Source organism: Gossypium arboreum, chromosome 2 (genome assembly GCF_025698485.1).
Source record: "Gossypium arboreum isolate Shixiya-1 chromosome 2, ASM2569848v2, whole genome shotgun sequence".
Classification (NCBI taxonomy): Eukaryota; Viridiplantae; Streptophyta; class Magnoliopsida; order Malvales; family Malvaceae; genus Gossypium; species Gossypium arboreum.
In genome coordinates, this window is record NC_069071.1 from 5,216,232 (window position 1) to 5,240,664 (window position 24,433).

Below are 24,433 nucleotides of genomic sequence, written 5' to 3' on the forward strand. Positions count from 1 at the left end.
ACCTCTTTGGCTACAAGTTCAAACTTTCCATAACAGTTTGAATCCTTCGACTAGACAGATGATTGACGCAGCTACTGGTGGGACTATTAACAATAAGACACCTGAAGAGGCTTATGAGTTTATAGAAGAGATGTCACTGAATAATTATCAGTGGCAAGTCATGAGGACAAATCCGACGAAAGCAGCCGGCATTTTTAATGTCGATTCAATTACCATGCTTTCTAATCAGGTAGAACTTTTGAATAGGAAAATTGATGGTTTACACGGTTCTTCACAGGTTTATCCAGTAATGCAGTGTGATGTAAGTAGAGGTAGAACGAGCACTTTAAACTATCCATCCTACGGCCCTAACATGGAAAATGAGCAAATGAACTTTATGGATAATAATCCTCGACCTCAAAATAATCTTTATAGTAACACTTATAATGCAGGTTGGAGGAACCACCCAAATTCTCATGGGGAGGCCAAGGAAATCAAAGACCACCACCCCCTCTAAGCTTCCAACAACAACCTTACCAGCCAGAGAAAAAGCCGAACCTTGAGAAAATGATGACAAAATTTATCTTAGTAGCAGAGACTCGTTTTTTAGAATACTGAAATTGCACTTAAAAATTAGCAAGCATCAATTCAAAACTTGAAAATCAAATAGGACAGCTGGCTAAGATGATTTCAGAGAGACCACCAGAGAGCTTACCTAGCAATACCGAACCCAATCCAAAAGAGCATGTGGAAGCAGTTACATCAAGGAGTGGAAAGGTGTTAGCTGAATTTGAAAAGAAGTTGCAACCAGAACCTGATAGAAAAGAAGGTGAGGAGGAAAAACCCGAAAACAATGGAAAACCGATTTTGATGGAATATAAACCATCAATCTCATACCCAGCAAAGTTGAAGAAAGACCGCCATGGATGCACAATTTGGTAAATTTCTCGAATTTTTAAACAATTACATATTAATTTACCTTTTGTTAAAGCTATCTCGCATATGCCTACATATGCAAAATTTTTAAAGGAGCTTCTAACAGATAAAAGGAAGTTTGAAGACTTGTCTACAGTAGAACTCAACAAGGAATACTCAGCCATACTCCAAAATAAACTGCCAACCAAACTGAAAGATCCAGGAAGTTTTACAATTCCCTGCTTAATTGGTAGTTTGAATGTTGAGAAGGCACTAGCTCATTTAGGCGCTAGCAATAAATTTGATGCCATATAAAATGTTCAAGCAACTTGGTCTTGGGGAACCGAAACCCACTAGGATGAGTATTCAACTGGCTGATAGATCTGTTAAATATCCTAGGGGTATTATAGAGGACGTACTTGTAAAAGTAGATAATTTTATATTCCCTGTTGATTTTGTTGTGCTTGACATGGATGAGGATGTTGAGGTGCCTTTAATTTTAAGTCGTCCATTTTTAGCCATTGTTAGGGCTGTTATTGATGTGGGTGATGGTAAACTTGTGCTCAGAGTAGGTGACGAAGAGATTATTTTTAAAATTTATGATGCCATGAGATTTTCTAGGAAACAGGATGACTCATGTTATTTTATTGACTCTATTGATCATGCTACTCAAGACTCTTTACAGGAAATCATACATAAGGACACGTTGGAACTGTGTCTTACCCAAGGAGAGGAGGTAAATGATGATGACTATGAGATAAGTAAGATAAAAGCTTAACTAAATTCCAATGAGCCTTCATTGAGAAAGAAGAGCTACGAGGGTATTGGGGTAAACAATGAATTAAATTAAAACCCTCTGTTGAAGAACCGCTTAAATTGGAATTAAAGCAATTAGCAGATCACTTAGAATACGCGTTTCTTGGAGATAATTCCACATTACCAGTAATTATTGCTTCAGATTTACAACCAACTGAAAAAGATGAGTTACTCAAAGTATTAAAGGAGCATAAAAGAGCCATAGCTTGGAAGATTTCTGACATAAGAGGGATTAACCCTTCTTTTTGCATACATAAAATTTTAATGGAAGATGAATTCAAACCTTGTGTGCAAGCTCAAAGACGGTTGAATCCTAACATGAAAGAAGTCGTAAAAGCTGAGGTAATTAAACTTCTAGATGTTGGAATTATTTATCCTATTTCTGATAGTTTCTGGGTAAGTCCTGTGCAGGTTGTTCCTAAGAAAGGAGGCATGACTATTGTGGAAAATAAGAAGAACGAATTAATTCCAACACGAACAGTCACGGGATGGAAAGTCTGCATTGACTATAGGAAATTAAACGATGCCACAAGAAAAGATCACTTTCCCCTACCATTCATTGATCAGATGTTGGAAAGATTATCTGGACATATGTATTATTGCTTCCTGGATGGACTCTCCGTGTAACACCCCCTAACCCCAAACCGTCGTTGAAATAGGGTTACGAAGCATTACCGAACATATTGGTTAATTTACAAACAATTCATGAATAAACAACAAACATATTAAAATTAAATCATTAAGTCTCTTTTACGAACCTTCGAGGCCTAAATCACGTATTACAAATGAATAGAGACTTATTCAAGTACTCTGGAATTTTTTTCGTAATATAATTACTTTTTATTTATTTATTTATTTTATTATTATTATTTTAAAAAAAGCTCAATATAACCTTTTTAGAAACATCTAACCTTCCCTGAAATTTCAAATTTGCAACCAATTCAACACAAACAACAACTCAATAAATACAATCTTCATCCAAATCACATTCGTTTCATAACAATATCACTAGTCCTTATTTTATCTAACATTATATCCATTCATACTTTCAAGTAGTATTTAAACATCTTAGTTAATTTCCATTCATATCACATATCAACTTATATTAACTTAACTAATATATTCATGAGTTAATACAAAACATAGTCATATAAGCTCCTATACATGCCATATAAACCATTTAAAGTATTTATAACAAAATCTACTGGAAAATCGAGATATTGTAACTTGAGCGTGATGATTCGATTCTCTGACCCTCCCGTTAATCTACAAAGAGCAATAAACATTACAAATAAGCTGACTATAGCTTAGTAAGTTCGTCGGCTTTAACTATAAATCTTACCAAATATTAGTTTTCCAAGATTCAAATCATATGGACATTTCAAGTAAGTTACTTTAATCCTGTAAGTCATAATCTCATTTAAAAAAATTTACTTAATTGAGCTCAATAATAATAATGATAACATTACTTACATTTCTTTTTCCACACGTTACATTTACGACTTACCAACTTTTCCATTCAAGGAACGGCTTACGGATTTGAGTACATCGTGATTTGAAGCCCGAAGTCTAGCTGAAGCATATAAGTGCTAAACGGAAACCTGAAGGCTAACTGAAGTACACAAGTGTTAAACGGCAGCCCGAAGGCTAACTGAAGCACACAAGTGCTAAATGGAAGCCCGAAGGCTAACTGAAGCACACAAGTGCTAAACGGAAGCCTGAAGGCTAACTGAAACTCATCAAAACTGAACTGAAACCCCAAAAGGGTTAACTGAAACTCATATGAGTTGATGGAAGCTCGTAAGAGCTAAACAGAAAGCAAACAAATACTGAATCTCGATTTACTTGGGCAATTTACCGTCAATTCATCTTTTTCACTGAACGATCATCTCATTTCCTGCGTTCCGTTCCTCCGAAATACTCAGTTTAATTTCGTAACTTTTGTACATAATTTACTTATTTTCAACACTTAAAATACATAAATATTAATTATCATTCATAAAATAATATTGAAATTTAATAATTTAACCTTACGAACTTACCCGAAACAATTTGCAGTAGTTGTAGAGATTTCTGGAACTATTCCGGAATTTTCTCTTTTCCTCGTTTATCCTCGATTTCTTGATTTATAATATAAAATTTTTCCATTTATTCATTAGTATTTATTCAAATTCTACTCTAATTTATAGCTTATGCACTTTAATTTTTGAAATTACACTTTTACCCTAAATTTTATAATTTTTACAATTTAGTCCCTACTCAATTAAACTAATTTTTCTCAATTAACACTTTATTCTATTACTTTAAACTACTTTATAACCTTTTTAAACCATAATTTCAGTATTAGACCTTAATTCCAAACTTTTCACAATTAGGTCCTAAAAATCAATTTCCACTAAAATTGCTTAATAAAATCATCATATAATAAGATTAAAACTTCAAATCCATCCTAAATCATCATAAAATTACAGAACTTATTCATGGAAACTTTCAATTTTACTCATAGAATAAAAACAAATGAATTTAATAGTAGGACCTAGTTGTAAAAGTCATATAAATATAAAAATTACAAAGAACAAGCAAGAATTAAATTTACATGATGCAAAAAATATGAAAAACAGGCTTATTCCAGGCCTCCTATGGCATTTTTAGCGGATGAAAAAGAAGAAAAATGAAGAAAAACCTAGATAATTCCAATTTAGTCCTAACTTTATTTACTTAGTCTTGGCAATATTCCAATTTTGCCCTTATTTCACTAATTTCCTGACTTTTTCTTAGCTATTGCCATCCAAAATATCTCCCTTGGGAAAATTTTCTCTTTAGGTCCTCCCTCATTAGAGACTTAAGTAATTTAATCACTTTCACAAGTTTTACACCTTTACAATTTAGTCCTTTTTTATTTAATTAACCACCCAAACGATAAAATTTTCTAACAAAAATTTAACAACATATTACTAACACTCCATAAATATTTATAAAAATATTTTTGGCTCGATTTTACGAGATTGAGGTCTCGATACCTAGTTTTCAACTTAATTTATTTAATAATTTCTCTTTAAATTTTAATTTCACCTATTTAAAATATTTCTAACATCTCTCTCACTTCTAAATATTATTTTATTTTAATTTCCTAATCCCAGTCGTCAGATTTAGTGATCTCGAATCACTGTTCCGACACCACTGAAATTTTAGGCTATTATACTCTGGTTATTTCCAAATCTCAATAGCTCCTGAGGACTAAGAGAAAACAACATTTACATGTCCATACGGTACATTTTCTTATCAACGAATGCCTTTTGGATTATGTAATGCTCCTGTTACTTTTCAGCGATGCATGTTAGCCATTTTTGATGAACTCATAGAAGACATTATGGAAGTATTTATGGATGACTTCTCGGTATTCGGTAACTCTTTCCATATTTTCCTTAAAAATTTAAAACGAGTTTTAATTAGATGTGAGGAAACAAATCTTGTACTGAATTGGGAAAAATTTTACTTCATAATTCGTGAAGGAATTGTGTTAGGCCATAAAATTTCTAGTAAGGGAATCGAGGTTGATAAAGCAAAAGTTGAAACTATTGAGAAACTACCTCCCTCTAATTCAGTTAAGGCTATTCGTAGTTTTTTAGGTCATGTTGGATTTTATAGAAGATTTATTAAAGACTTTTCTAAAATAGCTAAGCCTTTAACGAATTTGCTAGAGAAAGACGTACCTTTTAATTTCAGTCAAAATTGTTTAGAAGTGTTCAATACTCTTAAGGATAAATTAATTAATGCTCTGATTGTAGTTTCACCTGATTGGAATTTACCTTTTGAACTAATGTATGATGCGAGTGATTTTGCAGTAGGAGCGGTTCTTGGACAGCGGAAAGACAAGCACTTTCAACCAATTTATTATGCTAGCAAAACATTGACAGCTACACAAGAAAACTATATGACGACTGAGAAAGAATTGTTGGCTGTGGTTTTTGCATTCAATAAATTTAGACCATATTTAATATTATCTAAAGTTGTCGTTTACACTGACCATTCAGCTTTTCGATTCCTCCTTACTAAAACAGATGCAAAACCTTGACTAATAAGATGGATTTTATTATTGCAGGAATTCGATTTAAAAATTCAAGATAAGAAAGGAGCAGAAAATCTTGCAGCAGATCATCTATCCAGATTAGAAAACCCACATCTCAATGAACTGAACGAACAAGAGATAAATGACTCATTCCCTGAAAAATAACTTTTTTCTATCTCTGACTCTGAGGAACTTTGGTTTGCAGACATTGCGAATTGTTTAGCCGCTAACATTATACCAAAAGGGTTGACACATCAGCAAAAGAAGCAATTCTTCACTGATGTGAAAAACTATTTTTAGGAAGAACCTTTTTTTTCGTATATGTGCAGATCAAGTAATTCGAATATGCGTTACAAAGACAGAAGCGATTAAAATTTTGGAGCATTGTCACTCATGACTGACTGGGGGACATTACAGTGGAACCAGAACCTCACATAAAACACTCGAATCAGGTTTTCACTGGCCCACACTATTGAAAGACACCAACAGGTATGTTGCTACTTGCGATAAATGCCAAAGAACAGGTAATATTTCTAAACGTGACAAAATGCCCGAAACGTACATGCTCTCATGTGAAATATTTGATGTATGGGGTATTGATTTCATAAGTCCATTCCCTAGCTCATTTGGAAATAAATACATATTAGTAGCCGTTGATTATATGTCTAAATGGGTGAAAACCCAAGCCTTACCTACTAATGATGCTAGAGTAGTGGTGAAGTTCCTTAAGAAACTTTTCTCTCGATTTGGAACACCTAGAGTAATCATGATAAGGGCACTCATTTTTATAATACTCAATTTGATAAAACTCTTAAGAAATATGGAGTTTACCACAGAACAGCTACCCCTTACCATCCTCAAACTAGTAGACAAGTCGAAGTCGCTAACTGAGAACTTAAACGCATTCTAGAAAAGACTTGTTTATGGGCCTATAGAACCGCTTTTAAGACCCCCATAAGAACATCCCCTTACAGACTTGTTTATGGGAAAAGTTGTCATTTACCGTTTGAATTGGAGCATAAAACATTCTGGGTTATAAAATTTCTAAATCCCAAACTCGCAGGTGAAAGGAGATTGATGCAGCTGAACAAGTTAGATGAATGACGAGCTAATGCCTATGAGAATTCACGAATATACAAAGAAGCAACAAAACACCGCCATGATGCTCTTTTAAAGCAAAACAAACAATTTAAAGTTGGAGATCTTGTCCTGTTATACAACTCAAGGCTCAAATTATTCCCTGGGAAGCTTAAATCACGATGGTCAGTCTATTCGTTGTCCAAACTGTCTTTCCATATGTCACAGTAGAGGTAAGTCACCCAACCCAAGGCACTTTCAAGGTAAATGGACATCGGTTTAAACTTTATAAGGGTGAGGATTTCAAAGATAAAGGAGAGGAGCTACGGCTCCGCAAAACTGAATAAACATACCTACCAGGTAAAGTCAAGCTTAGACTCTAAATAAGCGCTTCTCGGGAGGCAACCCGAGCACTAACCCCACTAAATAACTTAGTTGTTTTTCCTTTTGCTTTATAATCTGACTGCAGGTATTTTCGACATGCACAGCCATGAACACGTGCGAGGCAGCCATGGGAGTCACACGACCTGTCACACGAGCATGCTTGAGGCTGTGTGAGAATTTACCCAAAAATTGAAACGATAAACGAAGTCAGAATAAAACACGAGCATAGGCCATGGCCGTGCTTAAAGGCCGTGGCCTACGCAATCCTGATTAATTGACACGGGCGTGTTGGACTGAACACGGGTGTGGGAGAAATGAAAGGGAGTAGCACATGGCCGTGCGATATGGTCGTGTGAGTCACACGGCCTAGACACATGGGCATGTCCGCAGGCCATGTGCGATACTGACTTGAAACATCAACCCACAAGCATAAGCCATGAACACGGGCGTGGAGAACCTAACATGGGCGTGGGAGAAATGAACGAAAGTGTACATGGCCGTGCGACGCAGCCTTACGCACCACTCGGCCTGAGAACACAGGCATGTCAAAGGGCCCGTGTAGGAACCTGACTATGATTCCGCGAAAAACACGGGCTGGGAGCATACCACCGTGTGGCTCAAAACGGGGCTTACACGACCGTGGCCCCATTTTTATTTCCCCCTTAACCCTAATTTCTTCCTATCTCCCTTCACTATTGATAAACCGTAATTTATACATATTTCTATCCTAAGCTTAGCACATTTTATAGATGATTTTTCCTTAAAATTGGTGAATTCGATGCTCCTAATGCCTTAATTTCATGTTTTATACTTAGGTGAGCATAGGAGAGTGAAAAGAACGAGAAACAGGCCAAAAACTGAGAAAATGGGCCAACGTACGAAATCAACACGGCCTGGACTTCCTCACACGGGCAGACCACACGGCCATGTCAATTTGGCAGAATCAAAGCACGACTCACACGGGTGGACTACACGCCCGTGCCTATTTAACAGGCTTGACCACGACCTAAGTAATCGCACACGGGCGTGTCACACGAGCGTGTCCCTGCCGAGCCCAAGCTTAGTCCAATTCAGAAAAGGCCAATTTTGAGGGTTCTTAGGCATTCTAAAGCCTATAAATACACCCTAGAGGAGGAGAAAAAAAGGAGACATAGAGAAGGAAGCATGGAACTGCTCAAAGAAAGCTGATTGATCCATATCGGAAGCCGGATTCATCATCAAGATTAAAGATCTCCCTTCAATTTCCCTTCAGGAGTTTTGGGTTTTCCTTTATGTTTTGTATTCATTATTCTTCTGAGATGTTTACCTTTTTAGTTATGAACTAAAACCCCTAAATACCTAAGGGGAATGAAACCTAAGACAGATCTTGTTATTATTATCTGAATTGTGTGATAAATATTTGACTTGATCTTAATTATGTGTTCTTAATTCTTGTTTTGATATTCCAGGATATTGATTCAAGTTAAGCTCTTATTCAGAGGTGGAATGGACCCTGTCTAAGAGTACATTTTTCATAATTAAGTGGAGTTGATTGCACGCCTAGAGAAAGGGTGACAATATTTTTCCGGATTAGGGTGAAACCTAATAAGGGGATCTATAGATTGAGTTAATGCAACCCTAGGGAGTTAATTAGAAAAAGATTTCAATTATTCAACCTAGGGTTAAACGTTGTTAGTCTCGAGAGGGATAATAATATAACTTAGGGATTTCTACGGATCAAGTCAAATGAATAAATCGTCCGATTCAGAGTCAAATAACAAGTGAAATCTAGGTGGATTTTTCCTTAGGTATTGTCTTAATCAATCGAGTTTTTCCAAAAGTAATTCCCCAATTCTATTTTCTGTGAATTCTTAGTTTAGTTAATTAGTTAATTAAAACAAACCCCATTATTCTTTGGCTAGATAATAAAAAGATAGCCATTACTAGTACTTTTAGTTCCTTTGGGTTCGACAATCCGAGCTATACTACTGTTCGATAGGAACACTTGCCTTCGTCGTGATAATTGTTAGTTTCAAGAATGATTCATTATAAATATTTAAAACCTGTCACGAATATCACGTATCAAGTTTTTGGCGCCGTTGTTGGGGAACTAAGATATTAGGAACACTTGATTTTTATTACTTTAGCCATTTACTTTTACTGCAATTTAAATTTTATTCTAATTTTTTATTACTAATTCTTCTTTTTCCCTTTTTCTGGCAGGTTCTTATAGTTTATGACTAGAAGAAACCCGTCAGGACCATTACTTTTTGACATGAAATCGATCGCACAGTCTGCAGAAACCAAAGATAAATAAGGCGAAGCTTAAGATACACAGAGAACAAGCAAGAGGACAATATTCAAACCACAACTGAGGAGATGGCTGAAAACCAAGAAAATCCGCTACCTCCTGCAATTGCTATTAATCAAAATCCTGCTCCGCACACTATTTATGATTATGCTAAATCTAATTTAACAGGAACTGAGTCAAGTATAGTTAGACCTGCTATTGCTGCAAATAATTTTGAACTGAAACCTAACACAATTCAAATGATACAACAGTTTGTTCAGTTTGATGGTTTGTAGGACAAGGATCCCAACGCTCACTTGGCAAATTTCCTAGAATTTTGCGATACCTTTAAAATTAATGGCGTTTCTGATGACACCATTCGCCTTCGATAGTCTCCCTTTTCGTTAAAGAATAAGGCTAAACAATGGTTGAACTAGTTACCGCGATGGTCAATCACTACTTGGGAAGAAATGACCGAAAATTTTTTATTAAAATATTTTCCACTGATTGAAACAGTCAAATTACGTAATGATATCTCTTCTTTTGTGTAGATGGATTTAGAAACACTCTACGATGCATGGGAGAGATACAAGGACCTTTTGAGGAGGTGCCCTCACTATGGGTTATCGCTTTGGCTACAGGTTCAAACGTTCCATAATGGCCTGAATCCTTTGACTCAGCAGATGATTGATGCAGCTGCTAGAGGAACTATGAATAATCAGACACCTAAGGCGGCTTACAAATTTATTCAGGAGATGTCACTGAATAACTATCAGTGACAAGATATGAGAACAAAATCGACGAAAGCAGTCGATGTTTTCAACCTCGACGTGGTTACTATGCTATTTAACCAAGTAGAACTCTTAAATAAAAAGATTAACGATTTGTGTGGTTCTACTCAGGTACATCTAGTGATGAGGTACGATTCAAATGGAGGAAGAGCATGCACAGAATATCAACCCTTCAACCCTAGCATCGAAGAGGAACAAGTTCAATATATGGGTAACAATAACTCTAGATCCCAAAATAACCCATATAGTAACACTTATAATACAGGTTGGAGGAACCATCCCAATTTCTCGTGAGGCGGTCAAGGAAATCAAAGGCCACAACATCCTCCGGGGTTTCAACAACCACCTTACCAGTAAGAAAAGAAGCTGAACATTGAGGAGATGCTAACCAAATTCATCTCAGTGTCAGAGACTCATTTTCAGAATACCAAGACGACACTTAAAAATCAACAAGCATCAATCCAATGGCTCGAAACTCAAATTGGACAGCTGGCTAAGATGATTTCAAATAGAACACTAGGAAATCTACCTAGTAACACCGAACCCAATCCAGAAGTACATGTGAAAGCAGTTACACTAAGAAGTGGGAAAGTATTAGCTGAATCAGAAAAGAAGCCACAACAAGAAGCTGACGGAAGCAAGAGAGAGGAGGTAAAACCCGAAAGCAATGACAATCCAATACCGAATGAATATAAACCACTAATTCCATACCCAGAAAAGTTGAAGAAAGACCGCATGGATGCATAATTTGGTAAATTCCTTGAACTTTTTAAACAACTACATATTAACTTACCTTTTGTTGAAGCTATATCATATATGCCTACATACGTAAAATTTTTAAAGGAGCTCCTAACAAACAAAAAGAAGTTTGAAGACTTATCTACAGTGGAATGCTCGGTTATACTCCAAAACAAACTGCCAACCAAACTAAAAGATCCGGGAAGTTTTGCGATACCCTACTTAATTGGTAGTTTTAACGTTGATAAGGCACTAGCTGATTTAGGTGTTAGCATTAATTTGATACCATATAAAATGTTTAAACAACTTGGTATTGGGGAACCTAAACCCACTAGGATGAGTACTCAACTAGCTGATAGATCTGTTAAATATCCTAAGGGTATTATAGAGGACATACTTATAAAAGTAGATAAATTTATATTCACTGTTGACTTCACTGTGCTTGATATGGATGAAGATGTTGAAGTGCCTTTAATCTTAGGGCATTCATTTTTAGCCACTGCTAGGGCTGTTATTGATGTGGGTGATGGTAAAATGGTACTTAGAGTAGATGACGAAGAAATCGTTTTTAAAATTTATGATGCCATGAGATTTTCTAGGGAACAGGATGACTCATGTTATGCTGCTCAAGATTCTTTTCAGGAAATCATATATAAGGAGACGTTGGAACTGTGCCATGCCTAATGAAAGGAGATAGATGACGATGATTCAGAGACAGGTAAAATAAAAGTTAAACTGAACTTCAATGAATCTTCCCAAAGACAAGCAGAATATGAGGACATTAAAGGGAACGATGATTTTAAGCAAAAGCCCTCTATTGAAGAACCTCCCAAACTGGAACTCAAACGATTACCAAATCACCTGGAATACGCATTCCTTGGAAATAATTCTACGTTACCAGTTATTATTGCATCTAACTTGCAACCCAAGGAGAAAGAGGAATTAATCCAGGTATTAAAAGAACATAAAAAGGTCATAGCTTGGAAAATTTCTGACATTAAAGGGATCAGCCCTTCTTTGTGCACCCACAAAATTTTAATGAAAGATGAATATAAACCATGTGTGTAAGCTCAAAGACGACTGAACCCCAACATGAAGGAAGTTGTTAAAGCCGAGGTAATTAAACTTCTAGATGTTGGAATTATTTATCCTATTTCTTACAGTTCTTGGGTAGGTCCAGTGCAGGTTGTCCCTAAGAAAGGAGGCATGACTGTGGTGGCCAATGAAAAGAATGAACTAATTCCAACTAGGACAGTCATAGGTTGAAGAGTTTGCATTGACTATAGGAAGCTAAATGATGCCACGAGAAAAGATCACTTCCCCTTTCCATTCATTGACCAAATGTTGGAAAGACTATTAGGGCACATGTACTACTGCTTCTTAGACGGACTATCTGGCTAGTTTCAAATCCCAATAGCTCCTAAAGATCAGGAAAAAATGACTTTCACATGTCCATACGGTACATTTTCTTATCGAAGAATGCCCTTTGGATTATATAATGCTCCTTCTACGTTCCAGCGCTGCATGATGGCCATCTTTAACGAACTCGTAGAAGATATCATGGAGGTATTTATGGATGATTTCTCGGTATTCGGTAACTCTTTCCATCTTTGCATTAAAAATTTAAAACGATTTCTAATAAGATGTGAGGAAACGAACCTTGTACTTAACTGGAAAAAATGTCACTTTATGGTTCAATAAGGTATTGTGCTAGGACATAAAATTTCTAGTAAAGGGATTGAGGTTGATAAATCTAAAGTCGAAATCATTGAAAAATTACCTCCTCCTAATTCGGTTAAGGCTATTAAAAGTTTTTTAGGACATGCTGGGTTTTATAGAAGATTTATTAAAGATTTTTCTAAAATAGCTAAGCCTTTGACCAAATTACTAGAAAAAGATATGCTCTTTAATTTTGATCAGGAATGTTTAGAAGCATTTAATACTCTAAAGGATAAATTGATTAATGCTCCAATTATAATAGCACCTGATTGGAAATTACATTTTGAACTAATGTGTGATGCGAGTGACTTTGCAGTAGGTTCAGTTTTAGGACAGCGAAGGGACAAACACTTTCAACCTATTTATTATGCTAGCAAAACTTTGACAGCCGCACAGGAGAACTACACCAACACGGAGAAATAATTGTTAGATGTAGTTTTTGCATTCGATAAATTTAGGCCATATCTGATATTGTCTAAAGTTGTTGTTTATACTGACCATTCTGCCCTTCGCTACCTGTTAACTAAGACTGATGTAAAACCTTGTCTCATTCGATGGATTTTGCTATTGCAGGAATTCGACTTGGAAATTCAAGATAAGAAAGGAACAGAAAATCTCGCAGCTGATAATTTATCTAGGCTTGAAAATTCAAATACTAAAGAGCTAGATGAAGTGGAAATAAAGGATTCGTTCCCTGAAGAATAATTTTTTGCTATTTCTGACTCGGAGGTACCTTGGTTTGCAGACATCGCGAATTTTTTAGCCGCTAACGTTATCCCAAAAGGGTTGACACATCAAAAAAAGAAATGATTCTTTACTAATATGAAAAACTACTTTTGGGAAGATCCTTTTATTTTCCGTATATGTGCAGATGAAGTCATTCGGCGATGCGTTACAAGAACAGAAGCGTTAAAAATCTTGAACTATTGCCACTCAGGACCAGCTGGAGGACATTATGGTGGAAATAAGACCGCACATAAAATACTTGAATCAGGTTTTTATTGGCCCACATTATTCAAAGATGCCAACAAGTATGTTATTTCTTGTGACAAATGTCAAATGACAGGTAATATCTTTAACCGTGATGAAATGCCTCAGACATATATGATTTCATGTGAAATATTTGATGTTTAGGGTATCGACTTCATGGGTCCATTCCCTAGTTTATTTGGAAATAAATACATCTTAGTAGCTGTCGATTATATGTCTAAATAGGTTGAAGCCTAAGCTCTGCCTACAAATGATGCTAGAGTAGTGGTACGTTTCCTTAAAAAACTTTTTTCTCGATTTGGAACACCTAGACTAATTATCAGCGATAAGGGGGCTCATTTCTGTAACGCCCAATTTGAAAAGACACTCAAGAAATATAGAGTTTACCATCGAACAGCTACCCCTTACCACCCTCAAACTAGTGGCCAAGTTGAAGTGGCAAATCGAGAACTCAAACGTATCTTAGAAAAGACGGTAGGATTAACACGAAAGATTGGGCAATGAAAATAGATAACGCATTATGGGTTTATAGAACTGCTTTTAAAACCCCCATAGGAACATCACCATACAAATTCGTTTATGGAAAAAGTTGTCATCTATTATTTGAGTTGGAACACAAAGCATTCTGGGCTATAAAATTTCTAAACTTTGATCCCAAACTTGCAGGTGAAAATAGGTTAATGCAGTTAAACAAGTTAGACGAATGACGAACCTATGCATATGAAAATTCAAGACTATACAAGGAAACAACGAAACGATGCCATGATGCTCGGTTAAAATAAAATAAAAAATTTAAAGTTGGAGATTTTGTACTATTATATAACTCGAGACTCAAATTGTTCCCTGGGAAACTTAAATCACGATGGTCAGGTCCGTTCGTAGTCAAAATAGTTTTCCCATACGGCACCGTAGAAATAAGTCACCCATCGCAAGGTACTTTCAAAGTAAATGGACATCGCCTCAAACCTTACAACGGTGAGAAATTTAAAGATGACAGGGAGGAGCTATGGCTCTATGAATCTCCTTAAGTATACTCACACGATAAAGTCTAGCTTAGACTTTAAATAAGCGCTTCTCGGGAGGCAACCCGAGCACTAACAATATTACTTTCTTTAAATTTTAGTTTTTAAAATCTAACATACTAACTAAATCATTGAACATAGGCTTTTCAGAACTACACAGCCAGGCATACGGGTATGCCATAGGTCGTGCACATACCACGGGATGCAAAACGGCTGTGCGATACGGCCGTGTGAAAATAGGGAAAAAATTTCTTCCCTAACACGGGATGCGATAAGTAGCCACGGCCGTGCGACATGGCCATGGGTAAACCTGCCAAAATAACACGGGCGTGCAACACGCCCGTGTTTTGAAATCGTGGGTGAACCTGTCAATTTAACACGAGCGTGCGCCTACATACACGAGCGTGGGTGAAGCAAACGGAGATCGACATGGCCGCGCAACATGGTCGTGTACACTAATGCACCTAATTTTGAAAACTACGAAACGCACGGGCTGAGATTAAAGCACATGGGCATGCCCTACGGCCGTGTGCCCTAATTTCTCTATAAACACTTATTTTTTATTTTATTTTATTTTTATCTCTATATTTTGAAATTATTTTTTTATTTATTTCCTTTTAATACTATTTTATCCTAAGTTTTTACAATTTTTATTCTTCGGCTATTTCATTACAAGTAATTATGCTTCAGTATACCTCTTAAAGAGTCCCTAATTTTATCACAGTCAGAAAGAGCTCCAAAGTTCATCCTCTCATATGGACTAATGAACCTCTACCACCACCAGAGTATTCTCCTCCACCCTCACGCTGATTATTCTCCAAAACTTCAGTTCAAGGAAATTCATTCATCATTTAGGAAGTTTCACTTCTCTCCCTATCTTATGATTATGAATCTATCTTTATCATTATATCTATCTTTGTACATTAAGAGCAATGTACATCTTAAGTGTGGGGGGTCTTTTATATCAGAAAAATCCCTGAATTTTGTTTTATTCTCATGTGATCTTCTCATATCATTATTAGAATGAATTCCAATTAGTTTATAATGTTTATTGATATATCTTGAATTAAAACATAGGCATTTATACATTGATTGTTTAAACTTTAAGACATTAGAGAATCAAGCATGATAAGTTGATTTTTGAAGAATTAAAAACTTTTATGTTGCTCTCCCAAGTTTAGGTATTATTTTGAGTTCGAATTCACAAGTTTAAACATAAAAAAACTATAATTTTTGTGAGATTTTGAGCCTTTAGAGCATCTATTATTTCTTTCATACTCACTTTCATTATGAGTGCGTCAGTATTGAATTGTTATTCTAGAACTTGCTTGATTATGCATGTAAGACCACACCATTTGATTTGATATGTTAAAATGATAAAGACACTTAGGTTTAACCCACTCACTCCATAAAAGCCTACCTTCACAATTAACCCTTAGTGAACCTCCTTGAGCGTAACAACCCATTCATTAATTTACCCTCAATATTAACCCATAACTCATTATTGTTGAAATCCCCTAAATTAATTTGATCCCTATTTTTTTCGAGATTCGAGTTAGAATAGTTGCTTAGTTATGTTTTATTTTATTTGTAATTTGACTTGTTCTTAAAAAAAAATACATGTATACATATTAGTAGTAGTGATCTTTTGAGCTAAAGAAGTTAAATTCCATATTCTGAGAAAAAGCTCTATTGTACGCAATTGATGACTAGTTATTTTTCTACTTTGGCAATTTTTCAATTCAATCTCAATTCTAACCCTTTCTTTCAGCTTATGACCACACCCTCTAACCAAAGCCACGTTACAACCCTCTAAAGACCTTTTGATTGATGTTTCATTTTAATTTATAGTGGTGGAGATTTGATTTTCATGCAAGCCTATGGTAATGACTCTTCATTATTGACTATTGAGTGCTTTATTTATTGTCCTTAAACATCTCAAGTGATTTGAGTGAATCTTTAGTGAGGATGTGAAACTCTGTGATATTTTGAATCAAAGGTAATTACTTAGACGAGGGGAGACACCTATGTTTTCATGATAAAATGCTTAACTTGGAATGTTTGAAACTTTGATGTTCTTTCAGTTGAATTTTGAATGTATAATTACTTATGGATTATTTTGAGATATTATAGATAGAAATTATAAGTTGAGAAGAATTTCTTTTGATTATGAGTTGAGGATTTTGCTTGAGGACAAGAAAATGCTTAAGTGTGGGGGTATTTGATAAACCGTAATTTATACATATTTCTATCCCATGCTTAACACATTTTATGGATGATTTTTCCTTAAAACTGGTGAATTCGATGCTTCTAATGCCTTAATTTCATGTTTTATACTTAGGTGAGCATAGGAGAGTGAAAGGAACGAGAAACGGGCCAAAAACGGAGAAAATAGGCCAACGTACGAAATCAACACGGCCTGGACTTCGTCACACGAAATCAATAGGTCCTTACCATATTTCATTTGTGCCTCAGTCTCTGCTTATTTGTTCATAATGCTCTCATGCCTATTATTAGTCTAAATTAGTTCCTAGTCATTTTTAAATATTTATCACTATTTCTGGTATTCTCTATTATAACTTGATTTGTCTTTTAGCTTGGCTTTGTTTAGTCTTAGTACTATTTTCCTTTTTTATTTGTTAATATTCCTTTGGCCCTTTGATTCATATACAGTATCATCACTTGGTTTTAGCCTACTTGAGTTTTTTTCCATATTATTTTACAGACAAGTTATTATTTTGGACTACTCAGATTTTGCTTGCAGATGTGGGGATTGTTATTGATGACCTAATATTTTATTTGTAGATATCATGACAAACCCAAAAGGCAAGAAAGCTACAGTTCCCGCTTCTAAAAAACGAAAATGAGCGACATCCTCCTCTGGCCCCACCGCTGAGATATGACATCCATTCCTCTAATTTCCACCAGGGCCTCAGGAGGAACTATTTCAGATTCTACATGCCCGACCCCTTGGTGTGGGGCGTTGCATCGATTGGGCCGTACTATAACAGGTCCACCTAGCTGATTCGGTTCGGGCACTCTTTGCCACCGCTCTGTAGGACCGTTTCTTTGATATCATCGAGCCAACATATTTGGAATTCACCTTGGAACTCGGTTCAACTTTCTAGTTACAGACAGTAAGGGCGGAGTACGACGACTGAGGAACAGTTCAATTCCACCTTGGCGGTCTAGTACGTCAGTTGAGTATCCCTGAATTTGGAGCTGCCTTGGAACTCTATACCGACGAGTTCATGGAGGCCGACCATTTCCCCCACCTCCACCTCCACATACATCATTCACCTTCATCGTGCTGGGTAGACCTCCAGCCTGCTACAAGCATTTATGATCCTAGCCGTTCAAAGGCATCGGCTTTAGCTCTAGCTCTGCGCTATCTCCATGCCCTTTTGGCACACACATTAACGGGGAGGCGAGAGAGCACTGGCGTCGTCAACACTATTTCCTGTAGAGCATGAGGCAAGGGCATATTTTTTATCTCGCTTACTTTGTCACCCTCGCCTTTCGCCACTAGACAGAACGACACTGAAAGGGAGTCATCAGCATTGGCCCATATGTGACTCATCTAGCGTGATATTTTGGGCTCCTGAATACAGTGGCACATTCTTTGTCATTGACTCTTATTGGCCAAATGTCTCCACAAGGCATCCAAAGTATGCTCTATATGCGAATTATTGAGCGTCGTCGTGGGTTCGACCTTCCTCAATACCAACTTGCATGAGCTACCGATGAGGATGACGCCGAGGATAATACTGATGATATCCCTGCATTTCAGGAGGACCCACCTTCACAGCCACCACCGAGTCACTGACCAGTTCATGCGACTGCTTCATTGGCTGAAGTTTCTGACCACTTTCATCGCTTTGAGCAGTATTGCACTCAACGATTCGATAGCATTGAGGCGACGCTACAACAAATTTGCCAACATTTTCAATATCGCCTCCAGCACCGCTACCTCACGATCCAGATGTCGACGAGGAATTTTAAGTCTATTTAATTTTCAACTTGTTTTTTTTTCTTTTATTTTTATTTTTGCGTTTCTTTTGCACTTTCGTTATCATTTTCTTACAATACTTTTATTAGTATAATTTGAATTTTCTTTTATCTAGTTATTTCATTATTACTAACCATAACAACCCTATACATATAAATTCCTTAAATATTATTGATGGCATCGCAGTTTCAAAAGGTTTAGTCGAATGGGTACTACTAAGAAATAAACAAACAATCCTACACGACTGCAATGTCCTGCTCGACCACGACCATAGCCACCACGATAACCTCTTCGCTAGGCACTGTGATTGTGGAACCCAACCTCTACCACCACCTTCACCTCTATCAACATGTCACATACACATCACTTTCAATGCCTCTAAATTTGTTTCCGCTCTTTCAAGGATTACATCCAAATTCAGGGCAGTTTCACTTCTCTCCCTCTCTTCTGAAATTATGCTTATATTGCTACTATCAATCTCTGTACATTGAGGACAATGTACATCTTAAGTGTGGGGAGGTTATTTATACGATTATTAGAAAAAGACCTGAATTCTTATCTTGTTCTCAACTAATTTCCTCATATTACTATTAGAATGAATCTTGACTGACTTATGATTTTTATTGATATGTTTTGAATTAAATCATAGGTAACTGTGCATTGATTGCTTAAACTTTAAGACACTAGAGGAACAAGCATGATAAGTTGACTTTTGAGAATTAAATTTCTAGGTTGTTTCCCTAAATCGAGGTATGATCTTGAAGTTTTGAATTTACAGGATTGACATCAAATACCCATAAATTTCGTGAGATTTTGAGATTTTTAGAGCATATATCTTTCTTGCTCACTAATTGTTTTTAGAGCATATATTCTAGAACTTACATCGACTATACATGTCGAGACCACACCTTTGATTTGATATACTAAAATCATAAAGGCACTTAGGTTTTAACCCATTTACCCCATAAAAAGCCTACCCACATAATTGACCCCTAGTGAACCCATTTGAGCCTTAACTATTATTTCTCGATTTTCCCCTTAATATTAACCCACAACTTAACCCTTTTTGATTTATTAAGAATTTCTCCATTTTTATTAACTCCCTTTTTATCGAGATTTAATTTGATTAGTTACCTTATGTTCGTTCATTCCAATTGCTGAATTATTTCTTATTTTTTATTTTTCATTATTGTTTTTATTCTTAATAAAAAAACCCGTATATTCATTCAAATTACATATTGTTCTTAAGAGATTGGATAAGTTATCATATTGAGAGAAAAGCTCCATTCATTAGTTTTGGTTAGTGTTAATTTTGACACTTGTTTGTAATTCAGTGATTAGCTTTATTTTTCTAAGTTTGGTCATTTATTAAATTAATCTCGATATTAACCCTTTTTTTCAGCCTTTATCCACACCTTTAACCCAAGCCCCATTACAACCCTGTTAAAGACCTTTTGATTTGTGTATCATCTCATTATAGTGGTGGAGATTTGATTTTCATGCAAGCCTATGGTAGTAACTTTTCATGTTTGACTATTGAGTGCTTAATTATTGAACCTTAAACACTTTGAGTGATTTGAGTGAATTATTAGTGAGGATGTCAACCTTGTCAATTTGGAATTAAAGGTGATTACTTAGATAAAGGGGGATACCTATGATTTTATGATTGAAATGCTCAATTTGGATTGTTTGAAACTTTAATGTTCTTATAGTTAAACTCTTAACGTATGATTACTTGTGGATTATTTCGAACATTATTAATGAGAATTATAAGTTAAGAAGGATTTATTTTACTTGTGAGTTGAGGATTTTGCTTGAGGACAAGCAAATGCTTAAGTGTGGGGATATTTGATAAACCATAATATATACATATTTTTTCCCCATGCTTGGCATATTTATGGATTATTTTTCCTTGGTTTCATTGAATTTGATGCTCTTAATCCTTTAATTTCATGTTTTATACTCAAGAAAGCTGAGGATAGCAAAAAGTGCGAGAAACGGGCCAAAAAAAGACAAATTGGGCCTAAATCAGTGTTTCACACAACCTAGGCACTTCCACACAGGTGATCCACACGCCCGTGTGTGACACATGGATAGACCACACTCCCGTCTGTCATGGCCGTGTTGACATTAATCCAAGTCAGAATTGCACACGGCCTGAGCACCTTCACACGGGCGTGTCCTTATCCAGCCCAAGTCTAGTTCTACTCAGAAAAGGCCAATTTTGGGCTATTTTGGGCATTCAAAAGTCTATATAAACACCCTAAAAGAGGATTAGAAGGGACACAGAGAGTTGAAGGTAGAAAATACTCAAGGACAGCCATCAGAATCACCTCAGAGGCAGGATCTACATCAAGACTGAAGAATTCCATCCAATTTCTTAGAAGTTCTTTGGGTTTCTTTATGTTTTGTTGTTTCCCAAACTTTGAGATGTTTTCCATTATTATTATGAACTAAACTCCCTAAATACCAAAGGGAGATAAAACCTAAGCCGGATCTTATTATTATTTGAGTTATATGATAAATACTTGTTTTTATTCTTAATTGTGAATTTAACTCTTGCTTTAATATTCCAGGATATTAATTCAGGTTTTTGATGTGCTTATTTAGTGGAACAAAAGTCCCTGTTTAAGAGTAGATCATTCATAATTAAGTGGAGTTACATGTAATCCTAGAGATAGGACGACATAAATTTGCCGAATTAGAGTCAAATCTAATAAGGGAATTCATAAATCGAGTTAATGCGACAATAGGGATTTTAATTAGAAAGATATTTTAATTAATCAACCTAGAGTCAGTTGTTTTTAGTCTCGAAAGAGATATTAACATAAATCAGTGATTTCTACGGAATAAGTCAAGTGAATAAACCGTTTAATTCAAAGGTAATAAGTGAAGTCTAAGTGGATTCTTCCTTGGGTATTGTCTTCTCTATTGGTTTTCAAAAAAGTATTTTTCAACTTTAATCTGTGTCGCAATCTTAGTTAATTAGATAATTAGTTTTAGATAAAACATTCTCTTAAATTTTAGGCTAGATAATAAGAAGATAGTAATTACTAGTACTTTTAGTCATCGTGGATAAGATATTTCCGGTCTCACCATAACTATACTACTATTTGATAGGTGCGCTTACCTTAAGTCGAATTTTTAGTTAATTTCACGACCATCAGTAATTGTCCTCGAAATATCTAGAGGACTACTTTTCCAAAGAGCCTTGACTTACTCATTCCTAAACTCATCCAACAACTTTGGTTTGGCCAAGCACAACTTGCTCGAAGGTAATGACCAAGTGGTAGGAAAGGTAAAGTTTGCAGCAAGCCTATGATCTACCAGAATGTATTTCTATCTATCCAGCCAGAGCTTGGTCCCTTTCTTCAACATCAAGTGCTCGATCCCTGCACCCTTCCTTTTGTTGAAAGTAAGCAATCCAAGCAACCTGTTTTGGTCAATGGTAGTAAGGAAAAAAAGGTTTCTACAACATCTTGTCTGACGACAGAGTATTAAGGAAATCAATAAGAATCCACCACGAGGCCTTAGATAGCTACCTTGACACCACTCCATAATAGTTTACCACTCACAAATAAAATCGTGAGGTGGCAAATGGAAGCCAACCTCCAAAGCATACAAAGGCAAATAAAAACCTGGTTTCCCACCACTATGTTTTGGCCCACTCATGGTGCTCAACTCGTTTTCTACCTAGGAATGTTGAACTCAAACTCATAATTACTCATATGCAACCCCTTACGCTGAAACAACCTTCATATTTTGTTAACCCCAAAAGTACATCAGGCTGCATTGCTGACATAAGGAACCCTCACTGGCCAAGTATTGTTACCTTTCTTCCATTCCTTACCACCGTTACTATTACTGGTCTTCCCACCACAAAACCCTCTAACCATTTTTAATCAAACACAAACCTTAAAAACTATTGTAAAGCTGATGAACTTACCAAGAAACTGTCCTAGCGCCACTCCGAACAACTTCAATGAGACATAAACTTGAATCGAAGGAAAAAGAAAGAAGAAGAAAAGAAGATTCCAGACTTAGAGAAATTTTGAAGGATTGAAAATCATGAAGACTTAAAAATTTTTCTTTCTAATCGAAGAAAAGAAAAAGCACTCCAAGAACTTTACAGCTCATACCAAACGCAGGAAGCTTCCAAAAACACATTTTAGCACCAACCAATGAGAACTAAACACTTGGCAACCCTAAATGCTGAAGCGCCAAGTAATGGTTAACAACATTTCCCCAAGATACATTGTAACGCATAATTGCAAATGCTAGTACACACATGTGCGATCCTCTAGGCAACATAAACCATGCATGTTCTCACTGTAGCTTGATTATTTAAATTTCATAGCCTAAACTCAAATACAATTCACTCAACACCTTGGATCACGGCACACATGGCAATGCTACTGTATAACTTTCCTCTCCACTAGGCACTAGGGAGTAATTGTTATACTTTCACCCCTTGGACAAACTCTTCCAGCATCCATCCCCCGAAGACATTATTAATCACTTTAAATAGGACATAAAAATTAATATCAAAAGTGATAATTAATATGTAAGATTCACAGGAATGTATCATCGAGAAGTAGATACAAAGAATCCGATTGATAAGTAGCCTTCGAAAGGTTATTCGAAAAATGTTTGCTCAAGAATATGTTTGAAGAATAAATATATAACATTATTAAAATCAAAACATCTATCACCTTAAATATTAAAAGAACAATAAGAAGTATTAAGCAATACTTGATTAACATCTATTACTTTCGAAAAGATAATTTTACTGATATATAAATATTACAATTACAGGTAATGAAGATTAATATATTGGAAGTAAATTCTAAATAAATATGTATAAAAGAAAACTTAAACTAAAAGTTATATTGAAAAAAATAATAAATTCTAAAAAATTAACACCAGAAAGCATGTGAGCATCATGAATACAAGTCACGTCATGTGGTGTCAATTATCAAAATAGATCCCCAAAGTAATGTTGGATCGGATAATTATCATACTTTAGTTATTGAATACTTTAGTCAATTTAAATTTGAAAACACAAATCACCATGAATTCGAAAAAATTAAATCATTGTACATCGGAAAAATGTGAGTTTTCACTTAATTAACATGAAATTTATAGAAAAACGTAATTAATACATGAATTAACTAATATAATAATAAGTTTCCAAAATTATTATATCTTTATTAAATAAAACGTGAAATACATCAAATTTTTTTTGAATAATTGACTGTGTATTTATTGAAAGATTAAAAGAACAAAAAAATTCAGGCTTGTTTTAACAAGCCCAACAGCAAGTCAGACCATGCCTACTACATATTAAAAGGGAACTATTAAAGCAGAAAAGAACATTAAAGAAAAAAAATGAAAAAGTAAAAATTGTAATAGCCAATACTAAAAACTGCCTAAAAAGACTCTTAAATTACCCTTAGTCAAACTTTCAACGGTTGGAAGCCATTATCTTCTCGTCTTTTCAAATCACTTATCCCATCTGTTCCATCCGTCTGACGATAGCTCTTCCCAAAGTTTACTTTCTTTGCTATCTACTTGTACAGCAAAATCTTCCCTTATCTTCTCAATCCAGATTTCTTGCCCATGGTTCTGTTACCCCCCCATTCTGGCAAATCGTCT

The 24,433-nt window shown here is 35.6% G+C and overlaps 1 non-coding gene across 1 annotated transcript; it reads right to left on the minus strand.

The window, feature by feature from the left end:
- Window positions 1-10,027: 10,027 nt before the first annotated feature.
- LOC128289478 (small nucleolar RNA R71) lies at window positions 10,028-10,134 on the minus strand. Its single transcript, XR_008279127.1, has one exon. It is a non-coding gene; the product is annotated as a small nucleolar RNA R71 (small nucleolar RNA).
- Window positions 10,135-24,433: the final 14,299 nt, after the last annotated feature.